At 33.8% G+C, this 10,410-nt stretch overlaps 1 protein-coding gene and 1 non-coding gene across 5 annotated transcripts in view; both read right to left on the reverse strand.

Moving 5' to 3' along the window:
• Positions 1-10,410, reverse strand: part of Pcdh9 (protocadherin 9) — an 844,187-nt gene that overhangs the window by 111,003 nt on the left and 722,774 nt on the right. The gene's annotated exons all lie outside the window — the stretch shown is intronic.
• LOC116085559 lies at positions 7,584-7,746 on the reverse strand. The gene has a single exon (XR_004116643.1). It is a non-coding gene; the product is annotated as a U1 spliceosomal RNA (small nuclear RNA).

Genomic DNA, 10,410 nt, shown 5'->3' on the forward strand with positions numbered 1-10,410 from the left:
TAGATATCCAAAACAATTTAGTGGAAAGTTTAAGTCATTCAGTGACAGAATTGAACATACAGGAGCTGATGTAGTATTGGTTGCACCTATGTGCAAAAAGATATTCTTAGCATGTTCTGTAAAGATTTAGAATAACAGTCTTGTTATTACTAAAAACCATTGTTTCCCATTGAAAAATATTGCTTTGCATGTTTAACCCTTCATATCATATCTGTCTAAAACTGATACAAGACAAAGTATCTTACAAGAGAAGATTGCAGGTGTTTCTAATTAATTATTTTCTACAATTCATCAGCACCCCACTACACACACGATTTACAGGATGTAGTGTATTTATTTTTATGACAGTTGGAATTTAATAGATGTACTTATGAAATTTAATAATTTTATCAGTAAGTCACATTTCATCAATATTTATATATCTATATGCCCAAATTTAACAAGTAAAAAGGTATGATTGACATATAGACAAAACTATTTTCTGTTCAATACATAAAATTTCAAAGAAAAAAAATCATCTTAAAACTCTTCAAGACACTATCTTAAATTCTACCTTTAAAACACATACACTGAAAAATACCCAAGCCTAGCTATGTATTTTCTGTAGTACTTTGTGTTCATATCTTTCCTAACAGTTTAAATTTCACTCTGCAATTTGGAATAGATTTGATCAACTTGATTTCACATGTTAGTGTTTTTCAGCTGCAATGGAAATAAACACACAGGCTTGGTTTTCTACAAAAAATGTGGAGAAACTTCAATACAAATGTTATTTACCATGACACATGTCACATTTGCAGGGCTTCGGTGAGGAGACTAATAATCGAAAGCTTGCATGGAATTCTTGCATCTATGTGTCTCTCAACAATTCCTTAGGATCTCACACAAACACACCCTTTGGGGTGTCCTGAGAAGTATCTCCATAATTCTGTTTCCTTTGCATTTAAAGCATATTTGTTATGAGAAAGGACATCAGGGGCTTGGTTTACCTTACGACTAATGCTAAGATTAGTCCTGTTTTAAGTTTATAGAAACAAATGTATTTGTTTTGTGTAGTTGAGCTGAGTATGATCTACAAAAATACCTAAAACTTCTAAAGTCCAACAATTAAACAACTTTAAAGTTTTGCAGATTTCTAGTTTGTTAATATAGAGAATATATGTTATTTCTTAGAGAAGACATTCATGTGACCAAATTGCTACTGAAATTCTTCTTCTCTAACTTCTCAAGTTTGCAAATACAGTATTCCTATCCATATACTATTATAGGTTTATTTTGACCCTTCCCCAAATAAACAGGCTTGGATGCTATCATAATATAACTGTCATAAATAGATGAATAAAGTCAGAAGTCTGCTTTCCTTTACAAAGACAGGATAAGAGCAATAAACATCTAAAAGCATGAGGATCATGATACATTACAAGAGCCAGCATTGTGGAGATAAAGAGATACCTGTTATTTTCAGCCCTCAATACAGTGTTTGGCGATAAATACTCTGAGAGTCTACCAACATGTCTGCGAGAAAGAAGCGGATTGTTTGGAGGGTAAATACTGTCCTAGGACTAAATATTAGAATATTTAAAATGTAAATGGATAAATTTTAGGTGATAAATTAAATGAAACAGTTATCATTCCAAAGAAGGCTGTTCAAATATTAATCCAAACTTAGTGTTCTTGCAATAATTTTTTCCCTTTTCTTCTCCCACCTCTTTAATTCCTTTGCATAATTTTAATTCCTTTGGAAATTCCATTTCCATATTCAAATGGAAATAGCAAGGCTATTCACCAAAAGGCCAGGAGACTGATTGCAACAGAAACAATATCTGCCAACTTGTTTTCTCCACATCCATCTACTGAGGAAACAACTCAGATTCGTTGACGAATTACTTGACATTGCCACACATCCAATTCCCTCTTTGTTTTGATAAATGGCATCTCTCCATGGACAATCCTAACCACACAACAATTCCCAATATTTACAAAAAAAATCTACTACATTTGGTGAGGTAGCAGTGTTTGAGACAGGAGTCTCTATCCTTTGCTGAATTGCTATGATCATTTCCAATCACTCTCCTCTGTCTATATTGGTAGCCACATCCCTGTACGCTCTCATTCTTATTGAGGGTAGTTAAATAGAAGACATGTGTCAAAGGTGGGTAGCTAAAACTGTTAGGGAAAGAAAACAGAGACATAAAAAAGAAGAGAACTAAATTATTCCCCATTCCCATGCCTTCTAATTAGTTACTTAAAGTCAAAGTGAGAAGAAAGCTTAAAACAACAACAACAACAACAACAACAACAACAACAAACCTATTGTTGCCTTTGTAAGCAGGGAGGAGATGAGCTGATCCCTTTTAAATCATAAAATACTGTCTTTTATGAGTATTAACGTTTATAGAATAGACACCTAGTATGCCAAATTGTCAGAGTATTTGCTGATAGCTGTCAGGAGTTACCATGGGCTTCCTGCAGGACGTAACCACAGCTACAGCAGCAGAGCAGACATGACTCCAGAGACAAGTGCTGCCTGAAAGCTCTGTGCTGCTGCTTTGTGTCTTTTCAGATACTGGAAAAGGCACTGCTAGGCACAGGTGTGCACATGTGTGTGTGCTGGGGCAGAGGGTTTATTTACCTTGTCTGAATATGGAAATAAGAATGACTCTGGTACTTTGAAAACACCCTATTCTTTAATGCTAGGAAAGTGAGTAAAGGAGTTAATATATGCATTCTATTAATAGTTCCTGCATTTAGACAGGCAATGATCCCACTGCTCACAGAAGACTATTTTGACAAATTAAATATATATATATATATATATATATATATATATATATATATATACATAACCAAAACAACCAAAAGAAACTTTTTCCACACTTAGAATTTCTACTTCAGATTGTATTGAGGACCTCAAGAGTTTCCTATTTCTTCCAGTTCTCTTATATGTGTCATTAAATGTCTAAAAGGACAATGATCATTGCCATAGGGGTTTTTAAAAAACAAACTTTAAACCCATCTATCCAATTCTGTAGTAGTTAGTTCAATTACACACACAAAGATGTGTATCAGAGAGCTATTAAAAGATCATGGAGTGTTGGCATAAGCACTGAGGATGCCCAGTAGCAGAGTCCTGTATGGCAGGGATGCCCAATAGCAGAGTCCTGTATGGCAGGGATGCCCAGTAGCAGAGTCCTGTGTGGCAGGGAAAGCACACCTTAGCAGAGTTGTCAGAGTCACATTTGACATGTCATTTTCAGCAAACAAGTTGCTAGTTTGCCTTTTATTTTCTGTAGTCAGTGGCCATTGACATGATTTTGTTCTGATATAAGAGCCAGAGCAAAAACTCTGAGAAACTGTTAGGATACAAACTTGGACATGACATCCTGAGTGATGTAGTGACAGAGATAAGCCTTAGTAGTAGATTTCTACCACAAAGATATAAATTACATGATACAACATAGAAGAGATGTCAGACCTTTCTCGTATGATTCTGAACAGTAATAGGGGAAAGCAATGATTAATTTGTTGTTTTTATTTGTGGTGCTGATGATATAATGAATATGGTGGTTATAAAAAGAAGAGATTCTATTCAATGTTCAAAAAACCCCAAAACTGTCTCATTCCAGCAAGTACAAGAGAGAGAGAATGTTTTCATAATGAGTAAATCATATTCTTTGTAAATATCTAAGCCTGTCATGCAAAAAGTATAACAAGAACATAAACATCAGATAATCTGCTTAGAACTCCCTTAACCTTGAGATTCTCCATGAGTGAATATCTATATAAAACCTTACCTTGAACTAAATGAAAGTATTCTTGGCTGATGAAAAACTCCTCGCTTCCAATTATATTGTGTTCATATTCATTCTGGTTATTGTTAAGATTGAACAATTCTATACAGTTTGTCTAAAACAGCAACAATGATAAACCAAGAAGGTAAATGTCATTTGAAACTCAGATTTTCTGATTCATCCAATTTCCTAGTGTAGGTAATGGAGAATATTTTGATGTAGTCATTCAGAATAGCTCTGAATACAACATAAATCTCTGCTTGCAACAAAAAGCACAGGGATGCCTTTATGAAATCTGTGAAAAATGCAGGCAGTATCTTAAGAAATGAGTACTTCTATATAAGGGTAATGAATAGATACACATAATCTTTATGGAGGCACCTTGCAACTCTTTCTAAAAAGCAGCATATGCAGACTTATCTCCTAACAAAAGTAATGTATTCATTGCGAGTGCAGTCAAAACAAAACACACTGAACATTAGATTTTGGATCACATCAATGATTTTATATGCATTTAATCAAGATTTAAAACTACAAAGTTGAATTGTGTTTACAATTTTATAGAATTTGCTGGTAGACACAATCAAGCTTACTAGTCTACAATGTAATTGATTTAAATTCCATTTTTCATGTTAAGAAGCTTCAATCTTTTTTCTGAATAAAGATCTTTAAGAAAAACAGAATAGATAAAGACGAGGGCTTTGGCAACTTTTATCATAGACAACTTTTTGTTTCCCCCATTTTTTTAAATATACAAAGTTTAACAAAGTATCAGAAATATAGCTTACATTGACTCGATTTCCTCCTGGCTAGTTGCCTATATGAGTCAGCTTTCCATAGCTTAAGCAAAGGAAGCTTACACCCCAAACAGCCAAAGCACAAGGTTTTTATTTTCAATTTTCAACTGGATAAGATTCTTATATCTATCTTTCTAAATTGGGAAGCATGACCTTAATCACCGTAGGAGCTATGTTATTTGTTTTGAAATGAAAATAAAGAAACTAAAAGAAAAGAAAACAAACAAACAACAGTTGATTCTCCTTGACTTATGCATAGTTGTTTGTTAAGTTTGGGATTCGAAGAACTTAAAGAATGGGACAGGCTGCAGTCTAATGGTAAAGACAATTTTACTAAGGTTTCAGGGTTGCTTATATATGGATGAAACAAAGAAAGCAATGATTGAAAGAAGGTTGCTTGAGTTCAGAAAAACACGATCAGAAAACCATGCAAAACAACATCAGTAAGCACATACTAAATATTAATAGAGCAGCCCTTTCCCAGAACTCTCTCAGGACAGAGCAATTGAAACACCATTTGCTGGTATGTACTATGTATTATATCTGGGAATTTATGAAAGCAAGGCAGAAGGCCAGATCCAGGTCTATGGCACACTAAGGACAGGACTCTGTGTATCTTTTCACCAGATTTGGTTTTATGGCAATGTTCTGACATCCAAAAAGAATAAACTTGTCTTATAAATTGAATATACATGTTTGCCACAGATGGTACAGAAGGTCCAAGAACAACCCAGGGATCAAGGCTTTTTCCCCTGAAGCCTCTGTCACAGTTCTCCAAGGCACTGTTCTCCATACATCATTATTTTGACCAGGTTCAGACACTAAATGACATAAAGGCTACAGCTAAGTGTTTCCTTTGTCCTCCCCAAATCTTGTAGTGTTCCAAAAGTATAAAGCACACCTTATGAACAGAAGAGTCATCTAAATTGTGAAATGTTCAGACCTTAATGATCATAGAATGTATATCATATGTCCCATTAGCCAAGTGCTGAATGCACACTGGAAAGCAGAAAGCCTCAAATCCATAGGACTTATGGACTTATACAAGTATAGTGCCTAAAGACTTCCAGGTGACATATCCTGCCCTATGTTGTCTACATGGCACAGCTCAGACATTTGAAGAACTGGACTTTATATGAAATCGTTTTCATGAGGATGACTTATTTTGATAATAAATTTAATGAGTATTGATTCCTGTGAAGGGTTTGTCAGACAAACCAAACAAATTAAGCAACAAACACTTGGCATAAATAAGTTTGGGGTATGAGGTAACCATTAAAGACACACAGGTGAGTCCTGATTGAGCTCACTAAAAATTCTAATCAATATCTAACCACATAAAGAGCAAAGAATGAAAACAAATGCCCATAAAATCATGATAGTTGGAATATTGTATGATATTTAATTATAGTTGTATATATATAGTACTATACAATCATAAATTGTAGCTATATATCTGACATAGCAATATGATATGACATGATTGAAAAAATTGGTAGAATGCTGAAAACTAAAAAAGAAAATGGAAAGAGTTTTCTAATTTGTAGTCCTAAGAGAGAGTAATCAGATCATTCCAAAAATAGTTTAGTCTATCCAGTGTGTAATTAGTGGCACTATTACTCTTCCATTCTATTGAGCTGATCTTATAAATGAGAAAATAAAAGCATGTAGTGCAAAAAACAGAAATCAGGACTAAGGAAAAGGGATAAAAAACAAAAGAGAACTTTACCCAAGTCATAACCACTCCCTTATATGAAAGAAAATAGAAACTATACTATATGATTGTAAAGTACACCTACATTTAACCTTTGTTAAGTCTAATTTTCTTTCATATTATTTTTAAAAGGGACACTTATGATAGGGAATGTTAGAAGTTTATATAGATAATATGTAGCATCCAGAGAAACTACAGGTAAATGAGTACAGGTATCTAAAGTTAATAGGAAACTCAAAATATCTACTTAATATAATTTAGCAAATTCATATGTCCTGGGATACCATAAAGGTCAAATTTATGGTAATTAGCTTATGGATTTTTCATATTCATCAAATTTAACATATGTAAAGGAGCAAGGTACTGTTTCTATAAATCAACAGTGTCCTGGCTATTTTTGTGTCATCTTGACACAAGCTACAGCCTTCTAAAAAGATGGAAGTAAAACTGAAAACAATGCTTTTATAATATCCAGGAGGGGGAGCATTTTCTTTTATTCTTTTTTTTTTACAGTTGTAAACATGTACTTATTACTTATTAAAATAGAATTTTTGAAAATACCTTACTTTTGTATGAAAAATACTACACTTAATGAGTGTTATTTTTTTTCTTTTAGATATTTTCTTTATTTACATATAAATTTCTCCATTCCCAGTTTCCCCTCCAAAAAACAAAGAAACAAACAAAAACAAACCCTTGTTGCCTCCCACTTCCCCATGCCTGCCACCCCACCCTCTCCCACTTTCTGGCCCTGGCATTCCCCTACACTGGGGCACAGAACCTTCACAGGGCCGAGGTCCTCTCCTCCTATTGATGATTGAATTTGCAATCCTCTACTATACACATGCTGCCTGAACAATCAGACCCTTCCATGTGCAGTCTTTGTTTGGTGTATTTTCTTAAGTAGTGATTGATGGGAATGTGTGTTGCTATCCTAGGCTGATAGTTCAACGTTCTGTAAGAAAGCAGGTTGAGCCATGATGAAAAAGCAAGTAAGCAGCACCTCTCCCTGGTTTAGACATCAGCTCCTGCCTCCAGCTTCCTGTTCTGTTTCCCTTCTGGTCCTGACGGCATCACTTCAGTGATAAACTATGATAGGAAAATATGAGCCAAGCAAACTATTTCCTAGCGAAGTTGGTTTTGGTCATGATGTTTTATCACAGTAGTAGTAACTTTAACTACAACATTCAATATAATATAATAAAATGTACATATTCTCTTCTATCTGAAAATATAAATGTAAAGTTATCCATCTAAAGAAGTCTTTCCCCCCTCGTTTCTTAGGGTACAGTGTGATCACAATCTCCCCCTACTACAAATCATGCTGTCAGCTTTCCCACATTTGGGAAAATTACAGAGTGATCATATCTGGGGTGTAGTGGATAACCATTGCCCTGGGAAAACCAATTTTGTGATCATAGTATCTTTCCTGCCATATAGATATTTAAAATAATTTTTAGGCACTACCTATTAGTAGAGCATTTCATCACAGTTACACAGATCTGTGACAGAGTTTGATTTTTCTGGATGAAATGGCAAGAAGCATTATTTGAAGTAATTTTATTGCATGATAACACCGGAAAAAAATGAGGATTACTCTTTGCAACACCAATAACATAAGAAAATTTAATACTTGCTTTTAGAAATTACCAAAATAATTTTTATACAAATAAAACACTAAAAATGCACTAAAAATCTTTCAAGATGCCAATTTTAAAACTATATAAAAATAAAGTGATTTGGTTATAATAATTTAAGTCATGAACCGATGGGAAATAATTGCTTAATATAGCTGATAAACACTTTTGATTACATACTTAAATGCTAATTATGTGATTCTCCATTACCTACAAGATTTCTCAACTGCATATTCATGACATAATGAGTAGAAACATCTCTATTTGCTTGCCTTGTTGAAATGATGTATTTCTCCATTTCAGTTTATTACTTGCATTTATCCCTCTGTATTTATTTAATTCAGTCTTCTTGCAGGGAACTGAGAACACACTGGTTCATGTATACATACGCTTTTATTCCACATCAAAAAGTTTTCTGGTTGTAGCTTTATATGGCAAGGCAAGACCCAGAAATAAAGCCTGTGCAGCTGTCAAACTCACGTGAATTCCATTCTCTTTAACAGAATTTTATAGAGAAAAAGAGTTTTATGATTCCTTTCCTTTTTTATTATATTAACCTATTTTTAATTTTTCATAATATGTGATATTAAATAATAAATGATAGTAAAATATTTCTGATGATGTTTCCAAGGTCATGGCTGTAATCACATCTTAGTTACATAGGCCTTACCCTTTGTAAAATTTCTATAAATGTCTCATATTGATAAAAAAATGAAAATAAATAACTATATTAAAAATGCTCATTTTATAAATAATATATGCCAGATTTAAATGATAAATTTTGAGGTGATAAAAAATTATTTAAGAAATTTATAAACTAAAGTAGTCATATTTCCACAAATCTAGCCCATCAAAGGATAATAAATGGAAAACTTCAACAGAAGGAGAGAAATTACATCCTAGAAAAATCAAGAAAGTATTCTTCCAATAAAACTAAAAGATAGCCACATGAACAGAAGTCCAACTCTTACAACAAAAATAATAGGAAGAAACAATTACTTTTCCTTAATATCTATTAATATCAATGAACTCAATTCACCAATAACAAGACATAGACTATCAGACTGCGTATGTAAAAAGGACCCATCGTTTTGTTGCATACAGGAAACCCACCTCGGTGAAAAAGACAGACACTATCTCAGAATAAAAGGCTGGAAAACAATTTTCCAAGCTAATGGTCCCCCCAAAAAAAGCTGGAGTACCCATTCTAATATCAAATAAAATAGACTTTCAACCTAAAGTGATCAAAAAAAGATAATGAGGGAAACTTTATACTCATCAAAGGTATGATCTACCAAGATGAACTCTCAATTCTGAACCTCTACAATCCAAATGCAAGGGCATCTACATTCATAAAAGAAACATTACTAAAGCTCAAAGCACACATTACACAACACACAATAGTAGTGGGAGATTTCAATACCCCACTCTCTGCAATGGACAGATCATGGAAACAGAAACAAAAGAAGGACCTCATGGTACCTTCTCCAAAATTGGCCATATAATTGATCACACATCAGGTCTCAACAGATACAATAAGATTGAAATAATTCCTTGCATCCTATCAGATCACCATGGACTAAGGCTGCTCCTCAATAACAACATAAACAACAGAAAGCCCACATACATGTGGAAGCTTAACAACACTCTACTCAGTGATAACTTGGTCAAGGAAGAAAGAAAGAAAGAAATTAAAGACTTTCTAGAGTTTAATGAAAATGAAGCCACAACATACCCAAACTTAAGGGACACAATGAAAGCAGTCCTAAGAGGAAAACTCATAGCTTTAAGTGCCTCCAAAAAGAAACTGGAGAGAACATACACCAGCAATTTGACAGCACATCTGAAAGCTCTAGAACAAAAAGAAGCAAATTTGCACAAAAGGACTCAAAGGTAGGAAATAAGCATACTCAAAGCTAAAAATCATCCAAATGGAAACAAAAAGAATTTTACAAAGAATCAACCAAACTAGGAGCTGGTTCTTTGAGAAATCAACAAAATAAGTAAACCCTTAGCTAGACTAACTAGAGGGCACAGAGACAGTATCCTAACTAACAAGATCAGAAATGAAAAGGGAGACATAACAACAGACACTGAAGAAATCCAAAAAAGTCATGAGAACCTACTACAAAAGCCTATACTCAACAAAACTGGAAAACCTGGATGAAATGGACAATTTTCTAGTCAGATATCAGGTACCAAAGTTAAATCATGATCAGATAAATGATCTAAACAGTACCATATCTGCTAATGAAATAGAAACAGTCATTGATAGTCTCCAAACCCCCAAAAATCCCAGGTTTTTTGTCCAGGGTTTAGTGCAAAGTTTTATCAGACCTTCAAAGAAGGTCTTATACCAATACTCCTCAAGCTATTCCATAAAAATAGAAACAGAAGGTACTTTTCCCAATTCATTCTATGAAGCCACAATTACTCTTATACCTAAACCACACAAAGACCTAACAAAGAAA

This window comes from Mastomys coucha, unplaced genomic scaffold (genome assembly GCF_008632895.1).
Source record: "Mastomys coucha isolate ucsf_1 unplaced genomic scaffold, UCSF_Mcou_1 pScaffold9, whole genome shotgun sequence".
In the NCBI taxonomy this organism is placed as follows: Eukaryota; Metazoa; Chordata; class Mammalia; order Rodentia; family Muridae; genus Mastomys; species Mastomys coucha.